The sequence below is a fragment of the Pogoniulus pusillus genome, chromosome 4 (assembly GCF_015220805.1).
Source record: "Pogoniulus pusillus isolate bPogPus1 chromosome 4, bPogPus1.pri, whole genome shotgun sequence".
Lineage (NCBI taxonomy): Eukaryota > Metazoa > Chordata > Aves > Piciformes > Lybiidae > Pogoniulus > Pogoniulus pusillus.
Window position 1 is genome coordinate 40,896,126 of NC_087267.1, and position 26,646 is coordinate 40,922,771.

Here is a 26,646-nt window from a genome sequence, read left to right on the forward strand (position 1 = left end):
TTATAGATTCTATGACTCTAATACCTGCAGTGTGCTTGAAGGTTCCATTGTGGAATGCAACCACACAGCACACTTGTCTGACAGTTCAGTTGTCACAAAGTTTATTGGGTCAATAGGAAATCCAGCCAAATATTCTTGATCCCTTGCAAATAATCTCTGCTAAAGATTAATTCCCTTATCTTCTCTCAACCTTCATCTTCACCCAAGGGACATTACTGCTCTGCACTGAGACCTCGGGTGCCAACACCTGCAGGGCTTTGTTTTGCTACTTCTCTTTGCCAACGTAAGGGCTCTCAGAAAAAGTGGCTCCTTCCCTCCCCCATTTTCACCTTCTGCTGTACCCAAGAAATAACCAGGCAAAAGAGAAAGCATGTGTGAAACTTTCCAAGAGGAAAGTTTGTAAAAGCTGAGGACTGTTTCTTGAAAGCATGAGCATCCAGAGATAGCTGTGTCTAGGGGACACTAATGAGAACGGGATCCCTTGACAATTACTGTCAGTACCCAAATGATGACATACATTCAAAAAAAAATTAGATTATGTAGCTTTCTCTCTCTACACTGCAGCAATCCTTCCCTCCGTGGCCAATTTAGCCCATTGGACTCAAGGCTGACCCAGCACATCATCTTCACTGACAAGGTGTCATCTGTATTGTAGAGAGCAGCCCGAGGGCAGAGATTAAGCTACTGAGTCTCTGGCTGCTTGTGGTTGCAGCCAGAGCATCCTCTCTCTCTCAATTTGTGCCAATTTTCCTTCTAATAACCTAACTACCATTCCATCATTTCAGCAAGTTGACAGGGCCACTCTTTGAGGAGCTAGAGACTGTTTTAATATCAATGCTGCTTAAGCAAGAACACCAGAAAAACCTACTGGATGTCTTCTCTGTCTCTCCATTCATAGACATAGTTACAGCAAGACGGTTAAAAAGCAAACTGACCACTAAGGAGGGACTTCAGAAAGTATGTCTGGATCATAAGGGACTCTCTTAAATTCATCACTGTTAAGAGCTTTGCCATTAAGCTATGTTCATTTCCATTAATGAACTAGGTGCCAAGCCAGGTACTGAAAATCAGCTCTTAAATGGGGACCAAATGACTTTACAGGAGACCCACTTTTTAAAATCTGTTTTTAACTCCCCCCAGAACCCTTCTCACTCTTCTGTTTTGGTTACTTCATGCCTCAGCCTTCACTTTATTTTAGTGCTTTTACCATTTTGATGGAAATTTGCCTTTTCCATATTACATGGTATAATACATCTCTAGGAGAACACTGAGTTCCCTCTAAGAGAGGGAAACATAACGAGAAGAGCATGATAAGAAATGGGTTCCAAGTGTAAAGACTACTAAATCCACCCCAGTGCAGAGGCATTTGCTGGTATCAGAGTTTCACAGTAATATATTTACATCTGAGCTAGGGACTCACTGCCAGGACAAAAGGGACAGCACCCACCAGAACGACTCCAACTGCTGTCGAGAGAGACAAACAAGCATCACCTTACAGTACTTGAAAGATTGTAACTGCTAGTTTATGAGCAAATTCTATCTGGAAGGACCCAAAAGGGCTTTATAAACTCATTGTTTAGAGAGGAATGACTTCATCGTAAGGTGACAGACGGCAGCTGTTTAATGACATGGAGCATTATCGCACAACAATTTCAGCCAGGAAGGGCAGAACAATACCATACCCAATTGAAAACTGCAGGGGGTTGCAATTTATAGGCACAGATTGTAATTACCTAAACTGGATTTTGGCCAGAAAAAAAAAAAAAAACAAACAAAAAAGGGTCAGAACCTCTGACAAATGAAAAACCCCAAAATCCAGACCAAACCAAACCAAAGTGCGAAGCTGTTCCATATCTTTAAGCCACAAATAAATCCAGGATCTGTGTGGTGTGGTCTATCAGCACTTTCATGGCACAGTTGCTCAGAAGCAGCTCAAAGGCAAGAAGATGTTTCAAAACTCATTAACTGCTCTCACTGTAGCCTCTTGTACGATTTTTGACAGAACTATTAAATGTTAATAATATTAATAATTATTATTAAGTAACACACAATCATAACAGCAATTGCTAAATGAACCTGACATCATGCTCAATGAATAAAGTAGCACATGGCTGGGTGTTGGGTCCTGTGCATGCAATAAAATCTACAAAATCATTTTTTCAAGGCTTCTCTGCACCCATCAGTGAGGCTGACGACCGAGGAGTTACAAGACTTGCAAAGCTGCCATTCTGCTACACTTGAAGGACAACTGCAATTGCAGGAGGGATACTGAAACTCAGAGCTCACAAAACATCCTCCCTTACTCCATCTTAGAGACCCATGAAGCCTTTAACAAAGAGCTGAACAATTCTTCAGCCATCCAGCAGAGAGCAACCGCACTTGCACTCACACATACACATGAACTACAAAAAAATTCTGATGGCTTTTAATACCTGACATCCAAGGCTCAGATTTTATTCTTCTCAGTAGCTAATAATACTCAAGTGCTTGTGTAAGCACTGAATGGTAAATGCAAGGATTTTTTTCTTGCGTTGCCTCCACGTTGGCAGAAATTACCTGTAAAAGCATAATGTTTCTTAAGACAATGGAGTTCTTATTACTGCCCTGATAATTTAAAACTCACAGTAATTTTTCTGCTGAAATCAGTGATTACCTGCAGCCCAGCTTTGCTAACTCCCTGTATATTACATCATGCACTCCATTGTTACTATAGAGAACACTTCTTTTCTGACTAATTCTAGATTTAGTACATGTGAGTGCTTTAATGCCTTAAATGCAGATTTTAAGGAAGGCAAGCAGGTAGCATTCTGTCACAGAGGACAAATTACTTGAAAATCTAGGGTAAAAAAAACCCAACCTTTTCCTACTATATGATCTCCAGAGGTCCCTTCCAAACCTATCATTCTGTTATTCTGTGAAAATTGTTTTGATGGAGAACAAATTTGAGTGAAGGAGCAGCAGAGAGAAGCTGCCTTTCAAGCAGGTAGGTCAGACTGCATGATACCAATGGCAGTATGAACTGGGGAAACTAATGAACAAAGTACATACTCATGAAACATAAGAAGTGAGCTGAACCCACCTGAGATAAATATTTCTACAGGTATAGATGCAGATTCTGCATTAATATCATAGAAAGAAATAAAGGACACAAAAGCAAATCATAACAAGAGCTATAGTAAAGTGTAATAACCTTTTCAGCTTCTAAATTAGCCCTGAAAGTTCTTCTCACCAAAGCTAATGGGAGAAGGTTCTTCCCCACATGGCCTCATTAAAAAATATTCACCTCTGAAGGGTGGTGGTTCTCCAGGTGCTCAGCCTCTGTATTGCTACACCACTTCCATTACAAAGCAGTTTGATTTCAGCCTAGGGTTTTAATCTCTTGTGTGCACATTCAAAACGACAAAATTATGTCATCTTATTATCCTGCTTTTGGTAATATTTCCTGCAACTGTAAAGCTAAGCAACAGTAACTTTGCAAATGTTCTTTTTTCTTTCTGTACATCTGCTACATCACACCTTCAAGATTACACTCACATGCATCTCCAAAAAAAGACAAAACAAACCAACCAAGAGATGCCCAATGCATCTCGAGACTATCTCAACTCTTACTGCTGGGGTATGGATCTATTTTTAATCAAGCACATTATCTTTTAGAACATGCAGCAGTGCTTAATGATGTGCATGTGCTGTATACAGACACAAGTAGAGTAACTCATACAAGTTAGAATCTATGTAAACAAGAGAATGAAAAAGCACAGAAGTGAAGGCAAATAGGGGGAGGAAGAGGTTAAGAGGTTTGGTTTAAGTACTCTAGCTGGGAAACCAATTAAAGATGACTGTTAGTTCATCCAATAGTGGAAGTAAACAATTAAACACACCATCTGCACAGGTCTGAGCTGGATAGTGTTCTTTTGTTGATGCTGATAAAATTCATGACAGTATTTCCAGTAGGTTTAAGGATTTTCCTGCACTGGCCTATGGATTTACTAAAGTGAAATTAGTAGAAGCTCAACAGCCAGCGACAGACATCTGTCCTTTAACAGCTGAAGAAAGCCAAGCACACCCCAACTTAGCCCTTAATGCCAAGTTCGTTTCCCCTTTTGTTCAAGTGTGAATGAGGATCATAAATATGTAGCGATACATGGTAAAAATTACTCAAGTAAGTGCTTGGAGATTCAAAGTAACAGCCTATGTATTAACCCACAGTCTTGTTCCTCCAGGTTCTGTAGTCTTTAGGAACTAATGACTTCAAGGCTAGATGGAGTCTGCCAAGAAATAATTTTCTGCAAATAAAGCTCTGCTTAGGCAACTCCCCAATAAGTAATTTTTTTTGCTTCCTGTGCAGATTTTGTTCTTAAACTCTTGAATAAATTGGATCCATCTTCACCAGGTGTAAGGCAGTTGCCTTTTTAACTCTATGCAACGGGAGAAGAAGTACCACAAGAGTTAAGTCATGTCCAATAAATACCTATTTAATGAATTTTAAATATTAGGCAAGGCTTGGATGGTACCATGGTCTGGTTGGTTGGCTAGGGCTGGGTTGGGCTGGATGAGCTTGGAGGTCTCTTCCGACCTGCTCGATTCTATGAAGGTAGGAAGACTACAAAGGGACCTGCACAGGCTGGATTGGAGGCCTGAGGCCAATTATACGAGGCCACGGGTTAGATCCTGCTTTTAAGTCACACCAACCCGGGTGTGACCAATGCATCAGGACTGGGGCAGAGTGGCTGTCAGCAGAAGAGGAGAAAAAGGGACTGGATGTGGCACTGTGTGCCATGATTTGGTTGATTAGGTAATGTTGGGTGATAGCTTGGACTTGACGATCTCGGAGGTCTTTTCCAACCTGGTGGATTCTATGATTCTGCTGGCATCTGCACATCTGGTTTTGAACCAGACAGCTGAGCATTAAAAGGCTTCTGATTTATAACCTGTCTCTAGGTAAATCTATTACGGCAGCAAGAGAAACCTGATGGATCACTATGACTATGATGGTCACAAACAACAACAGCAATTTACTGTTCCACTCTTCTTGTGCTCCTCACCAGCTTTGTCTTTTGTTGTTATCTCTTTGGGGCAGAGGTTATCTTTCTGCACGTATATCTGTGCTGCATCTAAAAAGGACTCACACTGCAAAGGGTTTCCCTCTGCGTTAGGGGACAGCAACATGAGAGAGCACTCATGCACTTGCACAATACTATAGTTCTGGAGCACCGATTGATGTAATTTTTCACATGAAGTTGCATTGGAAGCAGCTGACTGCTCAGTATTAATGGCGTGGATTATTAATGCCTTGCTTTGCTGATTACACATATTTGCAATGAAGCATACTTCTTTCTGTGTGTCAGGGAACATTTATCTGTATTATTAAAAAAAAAAGAGGAAGTATTTGCTTACACCCAAATGCATATATATTTGTGCCATGTCAACAACTGAATTAGAATAGTTCCAGGATTTTAAAATTCAGGACACATAGGACCATCTGTTTTCTTGTCAACAACCTCAGTCTCTCTCTCTCTCTCTCTCTCTCCACGTTCCAAACACTTACTGCTCCAAATTTAGAAAACTGTTACTCAATTCCCTGCTTCCTTTTTGCCCTCTCCCACAAATGCTTCAAAGGCATTAATGAAAGGTTAAAAAAAAACCAAGAAGTTGTTTTTCTTTTTCATTTGATAACTAATAACATGACTATTTCATCCAGTTTTATGTCCAGGCTGGCAGTTATCTGCTAGTTCTCGTGAGGTTTACAAGGACTTCTCTAGTTTACAGCAAACTGTGTCCTGGAGTTGGGGTTGTGGGGATGGAGTGCACAGAAAGGTACTCTCCAAATATTTGTTTTAAACTGCAGCCATTTCTGTGTGCTAAAGTCAACCAGTTATCACAAGAAGTAATTCACAGCCTGACACATTTCGAGACTGGCACCCATACAAACTCAGACCAGCTCACAGCTGAGCTCCACAAAGTGCAGAGAGCTATTTTCACAAGGTCCACAAGCATATGTCCAAAGAGAGGGAGGCCAACAGCTCATGCCTGACGTGGCTGCTTTACCTAAAGAGCTTCCTTAAAAAGGGAGTGGAAGATCACAGCATTTCTCCTATTAAGGGCAGAGCCAATTTTGGTTAGCTGCACTTATTTATGTGAGATCTTAAATAAACAATCAAAGCAAGCTGTGATGTTCCATTTTCTCACTTTAAACATCATCTCAAGCTCCTCCATACTCCCTCCTTTTACAGATCTGAATTCAAGACAAGATTATTGTCTAAAATGTGATGCAATTGCAATTTTAACAAGTTGAGCATCGTTATGGCAAAAACCTTCTCAGCTTTTTTTTTTTTAAACCATTTCTTCATTTTTTTTTTTTCACACCACATCTGGCATATAGAATACAGATGATCATTTGTTTATATATCTGTCTAAATGCCTTTTCCAAACACAGCCAGATGGAGCCTTTCAAAATCAAATTAATTTCAGATTAATTCACTCTGGACCCACTCCAGTTTCATGACTCTATGCTTTGAGGCACCATCTAAATTGATTTAGAGTCACGAACTTAGAAAGTCCTTAGGTATAGAAAAAAAAAAAAAAAAAAGACTAACCCCTTCCCCCCCAAAAAAAAATCTTTCTTGCATAATGAAAGAGTCAGCAAATAAAAAGGGTCCATGATCACAAGTTTTGGCTGCTTCAAAAAAACCCCAAACTGATCTAAGAATGCATCGGCCTGCATAGTGCCGAAATGATATATTAAAATTTCATGTCTCATCACAGAAAAATCACTCTAGAATTTACATCTTCAATGCATCCCTTGCTGAGTTCAATATAATTTATTGCTCTAATTAAAAACCAAAATAAATAAATAAACCCCCCAAACATGTGCTAAACCCTGCAATAAGCAGCAGTCATAGAAAGATAGGAGACAGGTAATAAAAATCCCCACTGCAATGGATTTATCTAAGGAACTATAAACAAATGTAGCCTGCAACACTGTGGGCTTGCATACTGTCAATCCTCTATGGATGCCTTTATTATCTCACTTGTTTCAATTGCAATTTGGGTTTCCATGGAGATGTAACAGTCAACTCTGGAAAATTATAAGATAAATGTCAGGCAGTGATAACAGTGTTAATGAAGCTTCATTGACAAGCAGAACTATGCTTCAAATAATAGGCATATTTCTATTAGCATATGTATAACCTGTCCAGGAAAAGAAAGGGGGGAAAAAAATCCCAACAACAGGAAAAGACAATATTAAAAAATTAAAATGAAACCATGTGTATAGATACGAGAAGATACGAGACACACAATGAAATGTTGCATCCATATGAAATGACGAATTCCTAACCAACAGAAGAGATGTGGGTTTGAAATTTAATTGCCTGATTCCTCTTGAAATTTCTGCGCTCAGCTATCATGCTGAAAGAAGCACTTTGCTGACACGCGCAGACACACTTTTACATGGCACGGCTCTTGTTTCCTTACAATACGAGGCTGGAAGGATCTGCTTCACAAGGCACTTTAAAACATGCTATTTTATAATGTGCAAATACAGCTGCAGTGAGCTGTTAGAAAGATGCAGAGCTCAGTGGAAACACTAATAGCAGATACACAAACACGGCGTACGCTACCAGAGCTCTCGGGTATCGTACGTGCTCAGATCAGGGTGGCCAATCCAACGCATCTTGGTACATGATGAGTTTAATATGATACTGCTGGGGTGACAACCATAAGTACGTCAGACTACAGCATGGGGTGGTCTTGACCTGCTTTCAGGCCAAGCAAGTCTATAGGAAGGATGTAGAAGATGCTGACATCTCTGCAGCCAACTGCAGCCAACGTTTTGCCATCCGCACATGGAAAACTTCTAGTGAACTGGATGTCAAAAAGGTGACAAAGCTGATTTCCACAGCACGGGGGAAAACGTGGACCATCATGCTGCACTGTAACAAATGGGTAAGTGAACTTAAACCAGCAGCCAGAAGAATGAGATGGAGTTTGGTTATTCCAGCATCTGAGTTTCCAGTTTGCCACACTATCCAGGGTGGGGCAGGAGTGGGGCAATCCTACCCCCTAGGACTACACAGCAATTTTTGCAGGTGGATAAAATGTGCTAAGGTATACAGTGCCTCCTAATTAGGCCATACTGTCTCTGTCTGGAGAACCAGGAAGTGCTAATGGTTGTTCCCATCTTTTCTTAACTCATTATCTGGGGTAAGAATTTTAGTCCTTTGCCTGCCTTCATAACTCTTTCAAGCAGAATCAGTTCTCCCATAGAGAATCATGGAGAGCAAGGTTCTGGTATTAGCCAAGTGCTAGAGAGGCTACAGGCAACATAATGGAAATGAAAACAAGGATTAGGCTTCATTAAGAGGTCAGTGAAATCTTAAACATGCAAACATACAAACAAGAAAATCTTTCTCTCTCCCAAGGCTTGAGGGCAAAGCATATGGGCAGGCAGAACTTTGGAAATCCTGAGAATTACTGGGCTATTCTGAATAATCTTATGAAACTGTAGCTCAAATGAGCATCCACATGCAAAGCTGGAGACAAGATGATTTTGTCTTTTAAATGAAAAATATAGCTAGGCTGTGGGGTTGAGGACAGAATCTTTTTGCTCTTTTTCTCATCCTCGCTACAGAACACCTCTGTTCCTCTTATCTCTTCCAAATTTTGCTTGCTTAGTAAAGAAAAAAAACATGAATGTTGTCTGGGAAATACTTCCCAGTTCTTCAGAGAGGAGTCATCTTTGTCTAGATAGGTTTTGAGGGGCAGAAAAGGGAGTTGGAAAAGGGCCCAGTCTTTCCGTAGAGCAGGCTTCATCTCTGATCAGATATCTAGACAAGAAGAAAATCAATAGAAGATAGGTTTTTTAAAGCTGTATTAGAGAGAAGCTTAAAAAGAAAAATTCAAAAGTTTCCCCTTTCTGATTCTTTTCTAATGACTCCTCAATATAGCATACTAGAAAAATCTAAGTACCTCATTAGACTGCTACTAAAATGTCAATAGATACAAAGTGATTTTCCCCAGTGAGTTTTAACATACTTATAACTCACTCTAGTGCTTTTGAGGGGAGGGGGAAAACCTTGAAAACCTAACATCACTGTTAGTTGATTCTATGTTATAGCATGAATCGTTCTACCAGCTTCATGGAAGACAGGATAATGGGTTGTGCTGGAGCCTGGCTTCGACGCCAGCTGAGCAAGTCTTACATGCTATTGCTTGCACCAAATGGTGGCAGAACCAGGTTCCACCAGACGTGTCATTGTCAACACACGCCACTGTGATATGTAGATTACAGAAGAGAAATTCACTGTGAAGTCAAAATACCAAACAATTTGTACTGAAATAAACACTGCGTGTGCTAGATGGAATGCAATGCCCTGCACGCAGCAAAATGCTGTCCCCATTCCACACTTGTGGAAATGTCTAAATCCCGTTGCAAAGTGTGATCTAAGCTCTTCAAATTACTCACTTTCCTTCGTAATTTGGGTTGCCAGTAGTTATACTGAGAAAGTAGTTACACAAATGGCTAAGTAGTATTGGCACACAAACAGTCAATAACAAACCTGAACCTTTAAAGTAAACTCTTGTTATAGTACAAGAGCTTATTTAGTTTCTTATTTTTACCCTATTATTGTAAAGAAGTTATTCTGCTCTGCTAGTTACGCTGTTCTTTTGAGGCTCACAAAAAATAAGCAACTAGACATAATCAGGAAATGAACAATTCCCCTTTCAAAGGCATCACTCAGAGAAAGAAACAAAGAATCAAACTGGTTTAAATTTTCTTAATAAACAAACCATGAAAAGTCCTGACAAAACCAGACCCTAACACACACCCTTCCCAAATCATATGGCAGTCATTTCTGGGGACAGTTCTGACTTTAAAGACAGACCTCTGTCTTCTAGCTGTGAGTTTCCAGGGCGCTCTGTGCAAACGAAGCAACTGGGGAAACAGCAGAATGTTGCCATTCAGAACTCGTTTGTCAATTGTCAGGAAAGCTCATCTTGAAAACTTTGCAAAACTCATGTTTTTAAAGTCATGGTAAGTACTTGCAGAAAGAGAAATTTAAAAGGACGAGATAACTTCTTAACTGTACATTTGGACAAAAGCTTATCTTTGTAGGCTGTTATTTGTTCTCGAGGTTTTAGTCACAAGTGAAAATGGACCCAGGTCTTGATGACTTGTTGGCACTTCTCCAGAAGAAACAGGAAAGGAGGAGATGGGGAAAGTGGAAATACCACTCATGTCCCTTTGACCATCCCATCATCTACAAAGCCTCTTAACTTTAACAACATCATGCAACAGAGAAGGCAGTTAAACACTTGTAGATGTGTTTTTAAGCTCCCTGTAATGTACTCGACCTGTAGAAAACTGGCCGGCTCAGGTTTGGCTGGCTGTCAGAGGCAGTGTGAAACACAGTGTGATTTATAGAGATGTCTGTTGTCACACCACAGGGTAAATTTCTTTCCTTCCTTTTTCTCATTCCTTCTCTACCCTGGAAGTGGAAAACTCTTATTTGTGATGACAAGACTTTGGAAATCTGAAGGATTAGCAACATCACGTGGTTAGATCCCTAACCCTCTTTCAACTCTTTTTCCATATAGCTCTTCTCTGTACAGTCATCAGCACCTTTGCACAGCAGATGGAAAAAGGAAAGAAACCTACCCTAGGGCAGGTGGAAGAACCTGGATGTAGCCAATGGGAGAATAGAAACTTGAAGCTCACATGTCTCAACTGGTTGATAGAGAAAACAAGAGGGGAATCCAAGCATCAAATACAGAACTTTAATAATATGAACATTCATTTTAATGATTTGAAGGCTGAACCTGCTGGGCTTGTCACTGTAAGTTAGAGATATGGAGAAAAAAATGCAAAGCCTGAATTTTTGTTCTGACTGCCACCACTGGAGAACTGTAGACTTGTGCTCATTTTGATTTAACATGAGGAAGGATAACTGTACCTCATACCCAGGCAATCACTCACAATAGACAGCAACCAGCTGGGCAGCAGGTCAGCTATGAACACTAAAAGTAGAGCTTTACTTGGGCAATTTCAAATTCATTGAGAAGGATATTACTTACAGATTATTTTAAGGCACATCAGTTCTCTTGCTATAACTATTCTTCAGAGAAGACAAAATCCAACAGAAGAACGAAACTAGGAACTGTTTCTAATGGTAAAGAGCAAATGACTACACAACAAAACAAGCCATTTCTCATTTCATAAGTCTCTTCCCTTTGCTGTATTTATCTCACTTCACCTAGGCATCAATACGTTATGTTCCCATCCCAACGAAGAACTCTGAAACACTCAGAGGAAAACACTACATGGATGTCAAACCATTTTCTTATTAAAGACAGAACCCACACACAGCTTTTATGATATATTTTTTGCTTTAGCTTGATGAAATTCTAGTTTGTCTTTTAGAAGCAGCATGTGAAAATTATGCAATACAAGCAGAAGTATTTTCCAAAGTCACTATTACCATTTGCAATGCAGGAGCATCTCTGAGACCCCAAACAATGCTTGCTAATTTTTAAGTATCAGACCTAGTTTCATTTGCAAGTGTAGAAGTCTTCCTACAATTTTCATATATTAGGAAACAAAATACATGCTCAGAGTACCTGAATAGGTCACTAAAACAACAAAGCAGGTCTGAGTTCACTTAGCCTACAAAGTCAGGAAACCGTAGTCTATTGTATTCTACCAAGTTCTTTAAGGAGACCAAGATCTTGAATTCTTCTTTACTTGTCTGTGCTTCCATCTTTCTATGATAGGACTGAATCTCACCACAGCTCACTGAAACCATTAATGCCTTACGAGGAACAGTCAGAGGATCCTAAGGATATTCCTAGACAGAGTGGCAGCACATTCTGTGAAATTTCAAGACAGAAGGGAACGCTGCTGTGGTGAATCAGCTTACATCTTGCATTCCTCCATATTTTCCAGTCACTTGTTCAGTACATACTTTGCTATCCTTTCTTGTTTAATTTGACGATGCATTCCTGGACAAAGTTGCATTAGATTGACGTGCTAATTAAAACTACCTTGAGATACTAGCAGCTATGTAACATCTGATTGATAGAAGAAAAATAGCTGATTATGAAAACCAGTATTAGCTTTTATATAGAACAAATTGTTATTTCATAGATTTTAATCACTGGGGACATTTTTATGAACAAAAGGGATTAACAAATAGAATGCATATGACACATTTGTCTATGTAACAAAGAGAAAGCCCAAGCCTGCTTTTGCTTATTTCAGAACACAGGCATGGCTCACGTGGAAAAGGAAACAGATTACAAGATGCTTTCTCTTAGCCACATGGAGCTGTAAGAAGCTCAGTCAGCAACGACAGCGTGCTTACAGCTGCGGCGTACGCGCCCCTGACAGTTAAACCAAACCGATATATCCTTGCAGAGTCATTCAGTCTAAATCACAGCTTGTGAGTTCTCATCTTACCTGGTCAGTGGGTCTGCATTTCTTAAAAATAGCAGTATTGGTGGAGATGGGATTGAGACTTCAGGAGAAGTGCTTTGCTAGCTCTGTTCTATGAGTGCTGCAGAAACGTACACAAAGCTTTACAAATGACCTCATTCTTACCAGGAAAGGACAGCTCAGCTATGTTCTATATTTTCCTGAACTGAAAGGAAGGCCCCACAGCCAAGCTGTCATGTCTAATCACTGTGTTGCTTGAGAGTGTTTAAAACAAATAACTTTTTTCCCCCCTTTTATTTTTAAATAAAAAGCTACAGAGCAATTGTAGTATTTTGAGAGAGCACATTTTATCATACAACCAAGCAGTTTTGCCCAGTTTAATGACTAAGACTTATAAGGATCAATTTTCACTTCATTAATGATCTGAGCTGATTATTCCCTTCCCCCACTTTTCCTTTTAGGTCATGGATCAAATGTGACCTACTTTCCTTGAATGCTTTCCCACCATCTATTTTTCCCATTAGAGCAGAAAGCCAGTTGCTAAGGACACATTACAAAGCAACCACGCAAGCACTAAATATCTGCCCCCCAAACACATGCACACACACACACACACACACTTTTCTTTTTCCCTGCTTTTATGATATTTCCCCCCTCTCAGCATCTACTTTGTACAAGATCCTGCTTTACATTCAGGAAAGCCAACAACAGAACTGCTTATAAGGACAAGCTTAGCACAAGAATAGGATTTTCTAATGACTACAGAGACTCCTGGGGCCCTTCATATTTAAAAAAATATAAAGGCAGCAGCCTTGGTTTTTAATTACTCCTAATTCTAAATCTCATGGCCTTAAACACAATAGCTCTTTCAACTCAGAAAAAAAATGACACTAATCAGTAACAGAGTCCCCTGCGCAACCTGCTAGTCCTCTGATGGCATTGCAATGTTTGCACTGTTATGATTTTTCAAGGTTGACCAATGAGTCAGCAAAGCCAAGATGACTTTAAAGCATTAAATCATGCAACTAAAATGGCTTTTTTTCCACATACGGCATTGGATAGGTTACAATTAGCAAGGGGAATCAGTGCAAGGCAAATATTGTAAGAGCAGAGAGAGACAAATAGGGAATTAAAGGCGACGGTGTTCATTTTGGAACAAATGAGCCCCAGATGTTAATGTATTTGTAGTTTAATGCAGCCCTTCTCACTAGCCAGGTAAGGAATGTAATTAAAACACATTAAACTTTAGTTGCTGAGGCTCAACAGAAAGGAAACAAAGATTTAATTTACCTGCCCTACTTCCTTTGGAGTAGTGTACCAGTACTCCTACTTCATACAAAGTCCCGTGATATGGAAGACTTGTGTTCTCCTTCAATCCTTTCTGTGAAAATCCTTCTCCTTGGCATTTGTAAAAGGCAAGATGTAATTCCAAGTGTCTCATTGAAAAATTAAACAGAAGCATGTAACACTGCAGCTACTTGGACCTCTCTGACCATTTCAGCTTTCTGTGTCATTTATTATATTTCCTAGTATTACTGCTCAACACTGTAGCGTTGCTTTCTATAGTTAGCATCTTGGTTCCTTCAGTAATCAGAGGCACATTATATGACTAAAGCTCACATATATAGATTCTAGTTTAAATTATAGTTGCAGACTTGGAGAAGAGCAGGCTCAGGGGAGACCTTATTGCTGTCTACAACTACCTGAAGGGTGGTTGTGGCCAGGAGGAGGTTGCTCTCTTCTCTCAGGCGGCCAGCACCAGAACGAGAGGACACAGCCTCAGGCTGCGCCAGGGGAGATTTAGGCTTGAGGTGAGGAGAAAGTTCTTCACTGAGAGAGTCATTGGACACTGGAATGGGCTGCCCGGGGAGGTGGTGGAGTCGCCGTCCCTGGAGCTGTTCAAGGCAGGATTGGACGTGGCACTTGGTGCCATGGTCTAGCCTTGAGCTCTGTGGTAAAGGGTTGGACTTGATGATCTGTGAGGTCTATTCCAACCCTGATGATATTGTGATAGAATGTTTTGGTGAGAAGAACTAGATTACAGGCTCTGAAAGGGAAACAATGGCAAGGTCTACTTCACTCACAGCCTTGTTGAGGTGTATAAGAGCAAGAATTCAAACACAGATCAGGAAGATGCTCTCTGTCTGGGCTGTGGGCTCCATTTCTCTCTCTAACCTAACCTGCTGTCTCTCTGATTAAACCACCTTCTTCCTAACCCCCCTGGCCAACCCTCCAGTCTTCCTTGTGCATAAGGCAAGATCTGGGGTAAAGGAAAGGGGTGAGAGGAAAGGTGGAAGGGTGGTTGAGAGCTCCTCCTGGGGACTCAGGTTTCTGTGAGGGCTGTTGTGTTTCTGTATTACCTTTTACCTTGTATATTTCTGTATATAACTGTATATACTGTAAATATCTGCTTGTATATTGTGCTAAGATGTAAATATAAGCTTCATTCAATTTCCAGAGCTCGCTGAGTCTAGTCTGGGTGATTTCCAAAGTGTGGGGGGGCAGGTAACACCCAAACAAGATTGATGGTTTGGCAACAACCTGCACTTCTACCTCGTTCTACTCACTTTTTCTTCCACAGCACACCCACAACATACATTCTCCTAACTCTTTTACAGATGTCAGAAGTCATATCTGCAACATGATTTTCCAGTTAGCAAGATGGTGAACCTGCATATCAGAGCTGAACTGCACCACTGACACTACAGAAACACTGGAGCCACCAATATCCAAACAAAATGAACCGTAACTACGATTACTGTTGAACTATCAACAAGCAAACTAAGCATGGGTTTCCAGTTGTGTCAGTCTAAGTAACAGTCTCCTGGAGAAAGACAGAAAGAAAGAAAGACAGAAAGAAAGAAAGACAGAAAGAAAGACAGAAAGAAGGAAAGACAGAAAGACGGGAAGAAAGAAGAAGGAAAGAAGGAAAGAAGGAAAGAAGGAAAGAAGGAAAGAAGGAAAGAAGGAAAGAAGGAAAGAAGGAAAGAAGGAAAGAAGGAAAGAAGGAAAGAAAGAAGGAAAGAAGGAAAGACGGAAAGAAGGAAAGAAGGAAAGAAGGAAAGAAGGAAAGAAGGAAAGAAGGAAAGAAGGAAAGAAGGAAAGAAAGAAAGAAAGAAAGAAAGAAAGAAAGAAAGAAAGAAAGAAAGAAAGAAAGAAAGAAAGAAAGAAAGAAAGAAAGAAAGAAAGAAAGAAAGAAAGAAAGAAAGAAAGAAAGTCAGTTCTGTTGATTTTAGGAGTCTCTGAATTCATACATAAGATCTCCAATTTTGGATTAAAGGAACAATGCCATTAGTTTTCACTGAACAGACTTTCACTCTCAGTATGGACCAAGCTGCCCACAAGAAAGAGAAACTTGACAAATTACTGAGGCTTCCTGAGAGGGCCCATTGAGCTCCTTGGATGTGCACTGAAATGCTGAATGGTGCCCCTGAGGGAATTCAAGGGAAAAGGCATCATCTGTCCATCTGAAACAGGCACCAAACTTGTTTTGTGGACATTCAAGTAACTGTCTGTAAGTTTGACCATATTTTCTTCTTTACACTACTCCTATTCTTCTATTTCCCTTTGTATTCTTTTTTTCCCCCCTACCACTCTTTTCTGTTGTCCTTCACACATTGTTTATTTACATTTAACTTATTTGCTCTTAACTAACTGATGATTCCACTAAAACTGCACCAAATACATAAAAATAGGGAAGGCAAATGTGGTAGCTGGCCCTCATTATTGTTTTATTCCTGGATAGCATTCCAAAAGCAGAGCAAGTGACAGCAGCTTCAAAGCACCTGAGTACTCGGCTTCTAGCATCATGTTTCATCTTGTTTGATCTTTGTCTGGATTCCCAACAGCTCTCTTCCAGTCTGAATAACGATTCCACAAAACCAAATGTGCTGTACACTGCTGATCTTTTTTACCCTTTACTGTTTTGGTTAAATTGCTTTCAAGCACCTTCGATATTCTCCAACTACCATTGCCTGTTGCTCCTTTGCCTCACTTTGTGACAAGAAACACACCAATCAGATGCAGGAAAAAGTCATCTTATCCTTCAGCCCTTCCAGTAGCCAGGGCACAGCTGTTCTCTGGGGTGCACTGACTATCTGCTCACTTGATGAACTCTGAAAGATGCTTCACTTCCATTTTCCCCAGTCCACAACAGCGGCTGAGCTCCACCAGAGCTCCTCTGCAAATCAGAGTACAGACAGCTAGGCATCGGTTTTACCGTCGCAGTTTGGAAAAGAGGTATCAGCATTTAACTGCTCCATTTTGGTATTCAGTGCCTTGCATCATCATTTCAGCAGTATATACAAGCAGAGATTGTTTTCCAAATGCAGACATGGGGAGCCAGGTTACAATGCAGCAAAGAATATTCATTACTGTAAATTAAAATCCTTAAAGAAATCACCAGCAGTGAAACAATCTCTGCTTCAATTACATGGTTAGCTAGCACATCAAGTCTTTTCTTGATTTGGCCAGAAATACTGAAGTCATGATTGATCTAATCTGTAATCATGTTGTTTATTTCAAATTAGAGATAATATAAAAAGCCTAACAGTGTGTATGTATATATTCATAGCACCACTGCAGACATCCAAAAGGAACTCTATTTTATCTCTCCTGCTTTGCATTTTAGCCTCATTTCTTCCCCTTTTTACAGTCTATGGTAAATACAATATTTGCTTTTAGAGTTCTGACTCTCCAGGGATTACAAAGGAATAGTACTTAACACAGAGATTATCTTTCTGCTGTTGCACTGTACGAATGAAAATTGGTACATTAATGGCACTATACAGTCATATTCAAACACCATTAAGTACCTCTCTAGAAACCCTAAGGAAAGGGAGTGATGAACTCCAGCACAGTTGTACTTGGACTTGCAAGTACATTTGTGTGGCTCTCCCCCCCACCCCCGCCTCCATGCAAAGGTTACTCTGGAAAGGAATTTGCAGCCTGTCTTTTTCTTTCATTAACATAACAGCCTGTGTTCAGAGTAGCAAGAAATACTAAGAAAGCATGGGCACTTCCACAGGCGATTCTCTGAGCTTACAAGGTCTACAAATGGTACAAAACTTTCCATGGAAGTTCTGCCCAAATACAGGTTTAACATCAGCAGCTCAAACCAGGACGCTAATCCTGAGCATATCTGCTATGGGTTTAAAAGCATGTAACAAACTGCTTTCAAACAGCCCAAGACTCGCTACTTTGTTCTGTTATACATTCCTCTTCCATCATGGGTTTAAGACTTATTTTTAGTTGCTTTAAACTGGTAGAGGTCAGATGTATATCTGCTAATGAGTATTGGTAATTAAAGTTTCAAACCACACAGCAGCAATCCAACACTTTCATGTTGCTGCTATCTCTCTAAATTTGTGTATGTTTTCAGAGCAATTTCTGAGAGTCCTATTTGATTTAATTCCATTAAGTTCTTCAAGGCTAAAGTTACTAGCAAGAGCTCAAAACACCACTAAGCAGAGATTTTTTTCATGTCAGATTATTGTCAACTTTATTCTTTGAAAACCTTTTCAATCACTCTCTATAATAGACTTTTGTTTCACACAGAAAATGTGAGACATATATCCTGAGACTATACCTTCCAGGATTTTGTGTTTTGCCAGGCATTAAAAAACAAAGAACAGAAATTCTTGTGGTGGAGGGTCACATACACCCAAACAGGCTTATTCACATGCCTATGCTTGCCTGGACATGTTTTTCTGCCAGGACCCCTGGTTGTAAATAAGTTGTGTAAGCCCCCACACACCCAGCTCGTGTCTCCCTGGGGCAAGTCCATGTGATCTCCATATTTGGGATAGTCCCGGCAAGAGATTCTGCCTGTTATGGTAAGGTTTGGCTGGTTGCCAAACTGATTGGTCACTGTAGTGGCCAAAGGACCATCCATCTCGGCCCACATCTGATAAATAGGACGATTCAGGTAAACAAAGTGCCTCTCGCCTCCTGCCACCATCCTCCGCTCACCTCTCCCAGCCTCTTTGTTGCCAGGGGCCACTACCTTTATCGCTATATATGACTCTTTGTCCCACGGTACTCTGCACCGGTCCTTGGGCGACCGACCAAGGCGCTGGGGGCCGGCCGCCGCTCCAGCCCGCCGCATCAGCCCGGCCGGCCGCCGCTCCAGCTCGCCCATCAGCCCGGCCGGCCGCCGCTCCAGCCCGCCGCATCAGCCCGGCCGGCCGCCGCTCCAGCTCGCCCATCAGCCCGGCCGGCCGCCGCTCCAGCTCGCCGCATCAGCCCGATCGGGCCCGTGGATTCTTCTCAGCGTGCCCCAGAAATTTGAACTGAGTTGTTAAGATCCACGAGGATCAACTATGTGGCTTTTGCTACACATATTTGGGACCACAGAGACTGTGACTTCCAATTAGTGAGTAGCTGAACTCTCTCGATTTGAGTAGCTAAGGAATTTCATTGACTTTACCAGCGGCACTTTATGCCACAAGACTCTCTAACCAGAACCTTTCCAAACCTCTACCAAGCTTCTTAATTCAGCTGTAAATAGACATTCTGTAAAACAGCTTCACCAACCGCGTACAAAGAATTTGTGTGGGTTAGCTGTACATAAGTTTGGGGGAAACTCTCTTCGTATATATTATTAAATTATTTCAAAACCTTTCAAAAAGCAGCCTCATATCTTACCCCAAATGCACACAAAACCCCTCCAAAACAATACTAATTATTGTTAAGCAGCTTTTATTATTTGACTGTTGGAAAAAAAAACCACTACAGTAAGACCATGTAACTGTGCTGAAGAAGCTTGATTAGAAAGCTTGGCAAAACTGATTGGAAAAGCCATAAGCACAACTCAGTTACTTCTGGGAAGCATTTTAGGAAGACTCAGCATATCTCACTTTTCCATCCTATAAATCAGTGATATGTAGAGCTTTATCAAATGCTTTAGAAGAGGGTGTGAGCAAGCCAGAAGTTTTACAGACACAGAAAATGTGAAGGACTATAGCAAGAAATGCACTTCTTTCTCACAGAGGCCAACATAAGCCATGCACAGGAACTGGACAGATCTCCATGAGCAGGTCTGTTCAAACATAATTTCATTTGTATGTGTCTGCTCTCTCTTGGACAGTGCAGAAAATAAAGAAGAAAGGAAAGAAAGCCTCAGCATGATCCTGAAATTAATTTTCATGATAGGAGCAATTGAGTCCATCTACTAAGGTACTCATAATTACATTACACTGCTACTTGGAAGAAAAATGGCCAGCTATATTCTAAGAAAATATTAACCCCATCAGTCCAATCACAGACCACCACATTTAATGTATTCTTCCCTTTATTAACACCCACAAGGTATCCATTAGAGGCACCTTCACTACCTGTCCTAAATCACTTCTAATCATCAGACTAGCAAAAAACATGACGGAAATGTTGTTTCGTGTCTCTGACTGAAAGGCTTTTTGCTGTCCAAAAGACGTGTCAGCGCTGGATGGTTTAGTCCACGACTTTGTTTACTGCCTTCAACTTTCATTTGTGTTAAAAGCACTAAGATTGTTTCCCTGGCTGTTGAGATTTCCTAGGAGAGGAATACAGATCCACACAGATCAGTATCCACACAGACACTGAACTGTCCTCTGCCTGCCACAGGCCAGAAATGCAAAAAGCTCCTGGAGTGAGAGGCAGGGTGCAGTCACTTGTGCCTCTGCTGTTTCAGGTTGTGTTACTGCAGCACTGGCTTTCTAGAAAAGAGAGCAGGAAAGGGACAGGAGCTGTGCCTGGTTTGCCATACAGAGTTTGTAGAAGGTGCTGTGTCTTATTCCTGCCTTGCCATCTTGCCAATCTCCTGAACGGAGATTGACTTCCTCAAGGTTTTCCATTAGTCCCACATTCATAGAATAAACCAGGTCAGAAGAGACCTCCAACATCATCCAGCCCAACCTAGCACCCAGCTTTATCCAGCCAACTAGACCATAGCACTAAGTGCCTCATCCAGGCTTTTCTTGAACACCTCCAGGGATGGCGACTCCACCACCTCCCTGGGCAGTCCATTTCAATGCCAATCACTCTCTCCGGGAAGAAATTACTCCTAACATCCAGCCTATACCTCCCCCTTGGCACAACTTGGGACTGTGTCCCCTTGTTCCAGCCATCTCATAGCAAAACAAGCAGTAAATGTAAAGACATTAAGTGCCTGAACTGGTTATTTCACTCCTGGCAGGCTGTCTCATTGAGGATTTTTTGTTGTTCTAAAAAATTACTGGAATCAATGCTTGATATTTTTTTTCTTTGTAGAATACGTATCATTCCCTGATTTTAGCTCTAAGCTTTTGACTAAGCCTTCAAAAAACACTAGCTGCATTTCACAGGAGTAAAGCCTTCTAGCTGAAGAAAACAAGTGTTTCCTAAAATACCAGTCACCACATGGCTTATGCATGTTTAATCCCATTCAGACATATTAATATCCTCTCAAATTAGAACAAAGAAGGAAAGTATGACAACATATTACTAAGAGGGAATTAGAATATTTGTGTGTAAGACCATGAGAAGTCCCTGAGTAAAGGGACTGCTTCAGGGTTTACTGGTGGAGCAGATGACCCAGAGGTCCGAATTTACACTGCTCTGTGGTCTTAGACATCAGGACTCAGAGGAAAATGTACCGGAACTGGAGGAAGCAGTTTAGGAAGTAAAGTATATTTCCTTGAGCAAAAGGATATTTAATTCTTTTTTTCTATACAACTTGATATAAATTTGTCTTTTTAATAGTACCTTTTCCCTAGAGGTGGCATTAAGACTAAGTGAGGTCTGATTCCACAATCCAGTAAAGGTGTTACAGATAATGTTCCCCTTGTCCCCTCAAATGCCTCAAATTTGCCTCCAGCACTTTCCATTTCAACTCTGTGACCACTGCTCACTCAGTACATGCACAGTGGAATGTGCTAAGTGATGAGGGTGCCCATCATAACCCATTCAATCATGGAAAGCAAGTGCTAGAACTTCTGGTGTCCTGGAGTCCTGTATACCCCTGAATTCCTCTCCCTCTGTGGTTTGAATGGGAGAAGAAAAGGCATGAAGAGACCTGTTCCCCCCCCCCGCCCTGCAGGCATGAAGTGGGTGAGCAAGGGTCCCTTCCGGCAGGAGGGGTGCTCCGTGCAGTGCCTGCGCTGGAATCAGGCTGCAATTGGCTGTGGTCTTCGCGCCTAGGACGTGGTAAGTTTGGTCTTAGTCTAGGAAGGGTATAAATATTGGGGGACTTCCTGCTCTTGGGGTTCCTACCTTAGAGATTGTGCCTGCCTGAGAGTTCTCCCTCTCCCCCCCCCCCCCCCCCCCCCCAATAGATTCTACAGAAGGAGCCTGGTGCTCTGCTCCAAAGGATTGCTTCACCCATTAGCACCTTTTGTGCAGACTCAAACAGGTCTTAACGACTCTCATGAGGCTTCTGAAAGAGAACCCGAGAAGACAAGCAGCTGCACCACACTTTTCAGGCAGTCCGACTGTGAGTTGTTTGACTCAGCTTTATTATTAAGAAAAAATGCTGTAATTTAATAGCTAAAAAGCCTTTTCCAACTTCTGACTTCCAAAATAGTTGAATGGCATCCTGTAGATTTTCTCAAACGAGCTGAATCTGATAATTAAAACTAAATTAATTTCTGTACATAGTTTTGGGGGTGGGTTTTTGGGAGAATAAAATAACTATTTTTATATAAATTCCTGCCTCGGCTACATTAATTCCCTGCCTCCACAACATCTGAGAACCCTAAACATTTTCTCAGACTTTGGATAAATCATAACCTTTCTGTTTATCAAACCATCTTTCCATATCTCACATAAAAAAATGTACTTTCTGCTTAGAATCTTTGCACTCGAATCATTACCGTGACACACATAGAAAGATTTATTACATGGGTACTGGACTATGGCATTACTAGAGGAAACACAAATGTTATCCTGCTAAAAACTTCTCTGTGCCACTCCACAATGTTGTTATTAACATGCACACACAACAATCAAAACTTATGGGCGTTCACAAACAGTTGTTATACTACTTATGAGACAACAACCAAGCTGTACACTATAACTGTAATCTGTCAAAATAGGACAAAGGATACAAATTAAACAAAAAATCAATTATTTAAACTATTATGAGGTACCAAACAAATGAAATGATGCAACTGATACACACAGAAATCTTGAAATCAAAAAGCTAAAGACTGAAGACCATCAACCTGCACCTCCTCAGCCTATGCTGCAAAGAATGATTACTCTTGAGCTGATGTATAGCTGAAAAAAATTACATTGTTAGTGCTTCCTGGTCTTACTGCCCTGAAATTGCTAGGCCAGAAAAAGACAGAATCCAGATCCTCAAAGCCTCTGATTTTGATTGCAAAAATAGAAAGTTGACTTCCACAACCTCCTTTTAGCTTTTGGTCACTTGTCAATACTTCATAAGAAATGATAAATGATTTCTAGATGGAAATCGTTTCTCGAAACCGGCAAGTAACAACCTATGCAATTTAGTAACTCTCAGCTCTGTTTCTCCAGGGCTGGCCTGGAGCGGGGAATAAAGCAAGCTGCCAGAGAATGAATCCTTCTGGAGCCAGTGTAGTGCATGCAACTCATAGGCCAGTTCCTGGTCCAGTCCAGAAACAGCACCATAAGGAAATACATTCCCTGGCCTGATCTTTTATTTGAGCAGCTTGGGAGCCAGGAAAATCATCATGCTGGCTATAGTCCTTCTGCACACAAAGAGAACAGACAACACATACATAAACAAAAGAAAGGTTTGTAAAAAAGTGTTTTCCAAATGTAATTTTATAACCTGGTTCCACTTAGAACATAAAGTGCACTCCAAAAGTGATTTATCTAATTTTTCAAAAGTGAAAGGCAGTGATAGCATATTTGCATTTAATCTGCTGCATATGTCTTAGAAAGGCTTTTAGCACAGTATCCATATAAATATATATCATTGCAATAAACTTTCCCCTTGTTGTTGGTCGGACCATAAACCTAAACTATAACTTAGAAAGACCTAAACAATAAACAAGCATCTCAGCAGTTTACTATGCACAGAAGCAAGTGAAGCGAAAACCAGCAGAAGCATCTCCCATATGAACCAAAAGCTGGTGCAATTCACGTTAAACATGCTTCTCTTTTGGCTTCTGAAACACTACTTTGCTGTTCTCTTCTTGGTCCCTAGCTGCCTCTTTGCCAAATGTAACACATATTTATAAGAGGTTAAAAGAGAAAACAAAACACTACCAGCAACCAACCAAACAACTTAGTGCTGTGTAAGGAGGAGGACAAATAGCGGAGTTAGATGTAGCAGCTTGCTTTTACTGTCTCTTTGCTCTTGGGAAAATACAAGAGTGGCTTCTGAATATTAATCAAATAAGGAGCCATGCAAATTCCAGCTGTTGCCTGTGCAATCAGGTCTGGAAGAAGGATGTTTTCTCAGCCCTTGGTTTCATTTCCAGGCCTTCAGAAACTCTGCACATATATAGTCCTACAAGTTGCACAATTTAATTCTGTAATCCATCTGTGAAAGTCCAGTTTCTCTGACTCCAGTGGCACATCAACATTATGGGAACTGTAACTAGGATAAGAAACATATTTAACGAGGCTCTCCTCCACATGCTCTGGTTACATATGGTAGTAAAGGGACCAGGCTGCCAACAGAGGAACATAGAATGTGAACCCCATTTTTTAGGCAGTATGTTTAACCAAGTTGAAAGGCCATCAGGCAAGTTTATTGGACAAGTGTGCTCACCTTGATTTTCACGGGGTTTACTACTGAGTTACTTCAAGACATGCTACAATTTCAATGCAAGTCAGCACTGTAAATGGCAGTGCTGTACTACGAGCACCCTGGAGCAGGGATGTCCAACATAAACGCTCACGCCAGAAGTATGTGATGACTGGGAATTACTTAACACCCATACTCAGCTTGCAGGTGTCATATAAGAGATAGCACATATTTGAAACAATGTTTTTTGGAAAGAAAGTGAAAAATAACCCCAAAGGGTTCTTTCAGGTGTCCCATGCTGAGTCCTTGCACCACCGACCCACTCTGATCTTAAAGAACATGTGGAAGTATCAATAAGTGCAATCAGAGACGTCTTTAAAAAGACTTTTCAAATGACTTCTGTCTTTATCCTGTCACATTTTCTGGGCACTAGTACAATTTAATTTGATTTTAAACTGTACTGTTTGATGAAATGTCCTGTTCTTTAGTTCAGTGAAGTCAAGACACGATAAATGGATTTTTAATGGACGAAAGTTCAATTTCTCTGGCAGCAGAGGCACGTAAGGAGAAGAGACACAACGTACAAATGATGCACTCTACGCTGACTTTCAACCCCAACCATTTCATGACAGGTATAAAAATGAAATACTGGAGGAGAGGGAGGAGAGAGAAGAAAAGGGGGAGAGCTTTGAATGGCAGCAATGCTAACAGCCAAACTGCAGACAAATCATTTAGAATCATAGGTTGATTTCGGGGTACATCACCACAGACAAAACCAAGTTGGAAATTGTTGTGGAGGAGAAAATTAATGGATGTGAGAGGATATTTTCCAAAATTAATATTATTTATTAATTCTGTTATTCAGAACTCCTGCCACTCCTGACCACAAATTTGAATAATATTTTGGTTCTTACACAGTTATGGAAACATTCTATGGATAGTATCTACATCTAATATAACCACCAAAATATATAAGCATTAATTGAACTGTAAGAGAAGGTTCCTGCGGTCAAATTCCACTTGCCCAGTAGATGGGCTCAAGCTCTTTCTGCTCTATGGCAGAAGGCAGTAGAGAATTACAAAGAGGCATTTAAGCATTTACTCACAGATTATTATTATTATTACCCTTGCAGGGGCTCGCCACAGTCCAGATAGTGCTCAAATGCTTTCAGGGGACTCTGTCTTGTTGGACATTGAGACCTGAATCTTCCTGGCTTCTGGGGACAGGACACAGACAATCTCTGACCTTGTTCTCCTGGCTTCTTCTGGACAATCTGTGGATATGTGTCCAGGAATTCTAGGCAGGACCTTCAGGTGCAGAGGCAGGTGTGGTGCAGTCTCGGCACGATGTCACGCTGGCCACACAGGCCAATTGTGTGCATGCATCCAAGGTCTGCTCCTGGTAACTCACAGCAGTGGAGTTTACCAGGCAAGCAATAAGGCAGTGTGCAACAGCAGCAGGGCTGGGTACCGCAGAGAGAGCAGGCACAGAGCACGGAATCAGAAGCATGTTGTTCACCTGCCTATCTCCTTTTATCAATGTGGGTCGAGATTAATTGCCCTTTGGACACAAGAATAACCAATCAGGATGACAGTTAGCCAAACCTTACCATATTAGACAAAGCCACAGGCTTGCTTTTCCCTAATTTGGGAAGAGCACAGGCCTTGCACTAGGCAGGCACAAGCTAAGTGTGTGTACCTTACACCACAGACTCTGTGGCTCCAGGTTTTGTGTCCGTTTCCTGTGCTTGCCTCTCTGGTGGAGCAGAAAAACATGCCTAGGCAAGGCAGGACATATATAAGCCTATTTTGGGTCTATGAGGCCTACCACAACAGAAATGCTCTTCTCTCTTTTTATTTATATAGGAGCTAACTGACTTTCTACTGCAGGGTGTGTGGCTGGGTGTGTAGCAAAGCCAAACTGAGTGTTTCAAAGGGGGAGAAATACCATGGTATTATTAATCTTCCTATTATGTGATAGAATCCATAGAAATAATTCTATTCTTCAGTGTTTTCATTCCGTAGGAAATGAGTTCACCATTAGAGACATGGTTCAAGGCAGTATTTCCTCATTTTTGTTGGAGAAATAAATCAGGAAACAAAAATAGCTCTGATGGTGTCCATATTTATCAGGACTTGACTGAGCCACATTAATTAATGATTCTTTAATTGAAAATATGATGCGCTGTATCTAAAGCTCTGAAAGACCATTACAAATTATTTGGAAGCTCCAAAAATACTTCAAAAATCAATTAAATGATATTAAAATTGAATACAAATTGAAGAACAAAGCACCCATTCTGATCTATTTACTTCAGCTAGTTCAACGATCTCCAGCCTTAAAATCTCTGCTCATCTGCCAGACACAGACTGTGGCTTTTAAAACACAATGTCAACAGATTGCAACTGCTTACTTCTGCTCTGTGGCTCTGGGCTAGAAAATGCTACTTTCAGTGTTTTCCCAGAGAGGAGGAGAGTACTAGCATTTAAAGGTAGTACCACGAAAGTTTGCATTTAAGCA

The 26,646-nt window shown here is 40.9% G+C and overlaps 1 protein-coding gene across 16 annotated transcripts in view; it reads right to left on the minus strand.

The window, feature by feature from the left end:
- CELF2 (CUGBP Elav-like family member 2) overlaps positions 1-26,646 on the minus strand; it is a 649,329-nt gene that overhangs the window by 158,075 nt on the left and 464,608 nt on the right. Inside the window, exon 2 of one of the 16 annotated variants that reach the window (XM_064142681.1) lies at positions 2,433-2,556. The exons of the other annotated variants lie outside the window; for them this stretch is intronic. The gene's annotated coding sequence lies outside the window, so the exon portion shown is untranslated. The remainder of the gene's footprint in view (positions 1-2,432; positions 2,557-26,646) is intronic. 16 annotated transcript variants of the gene reach the window in all.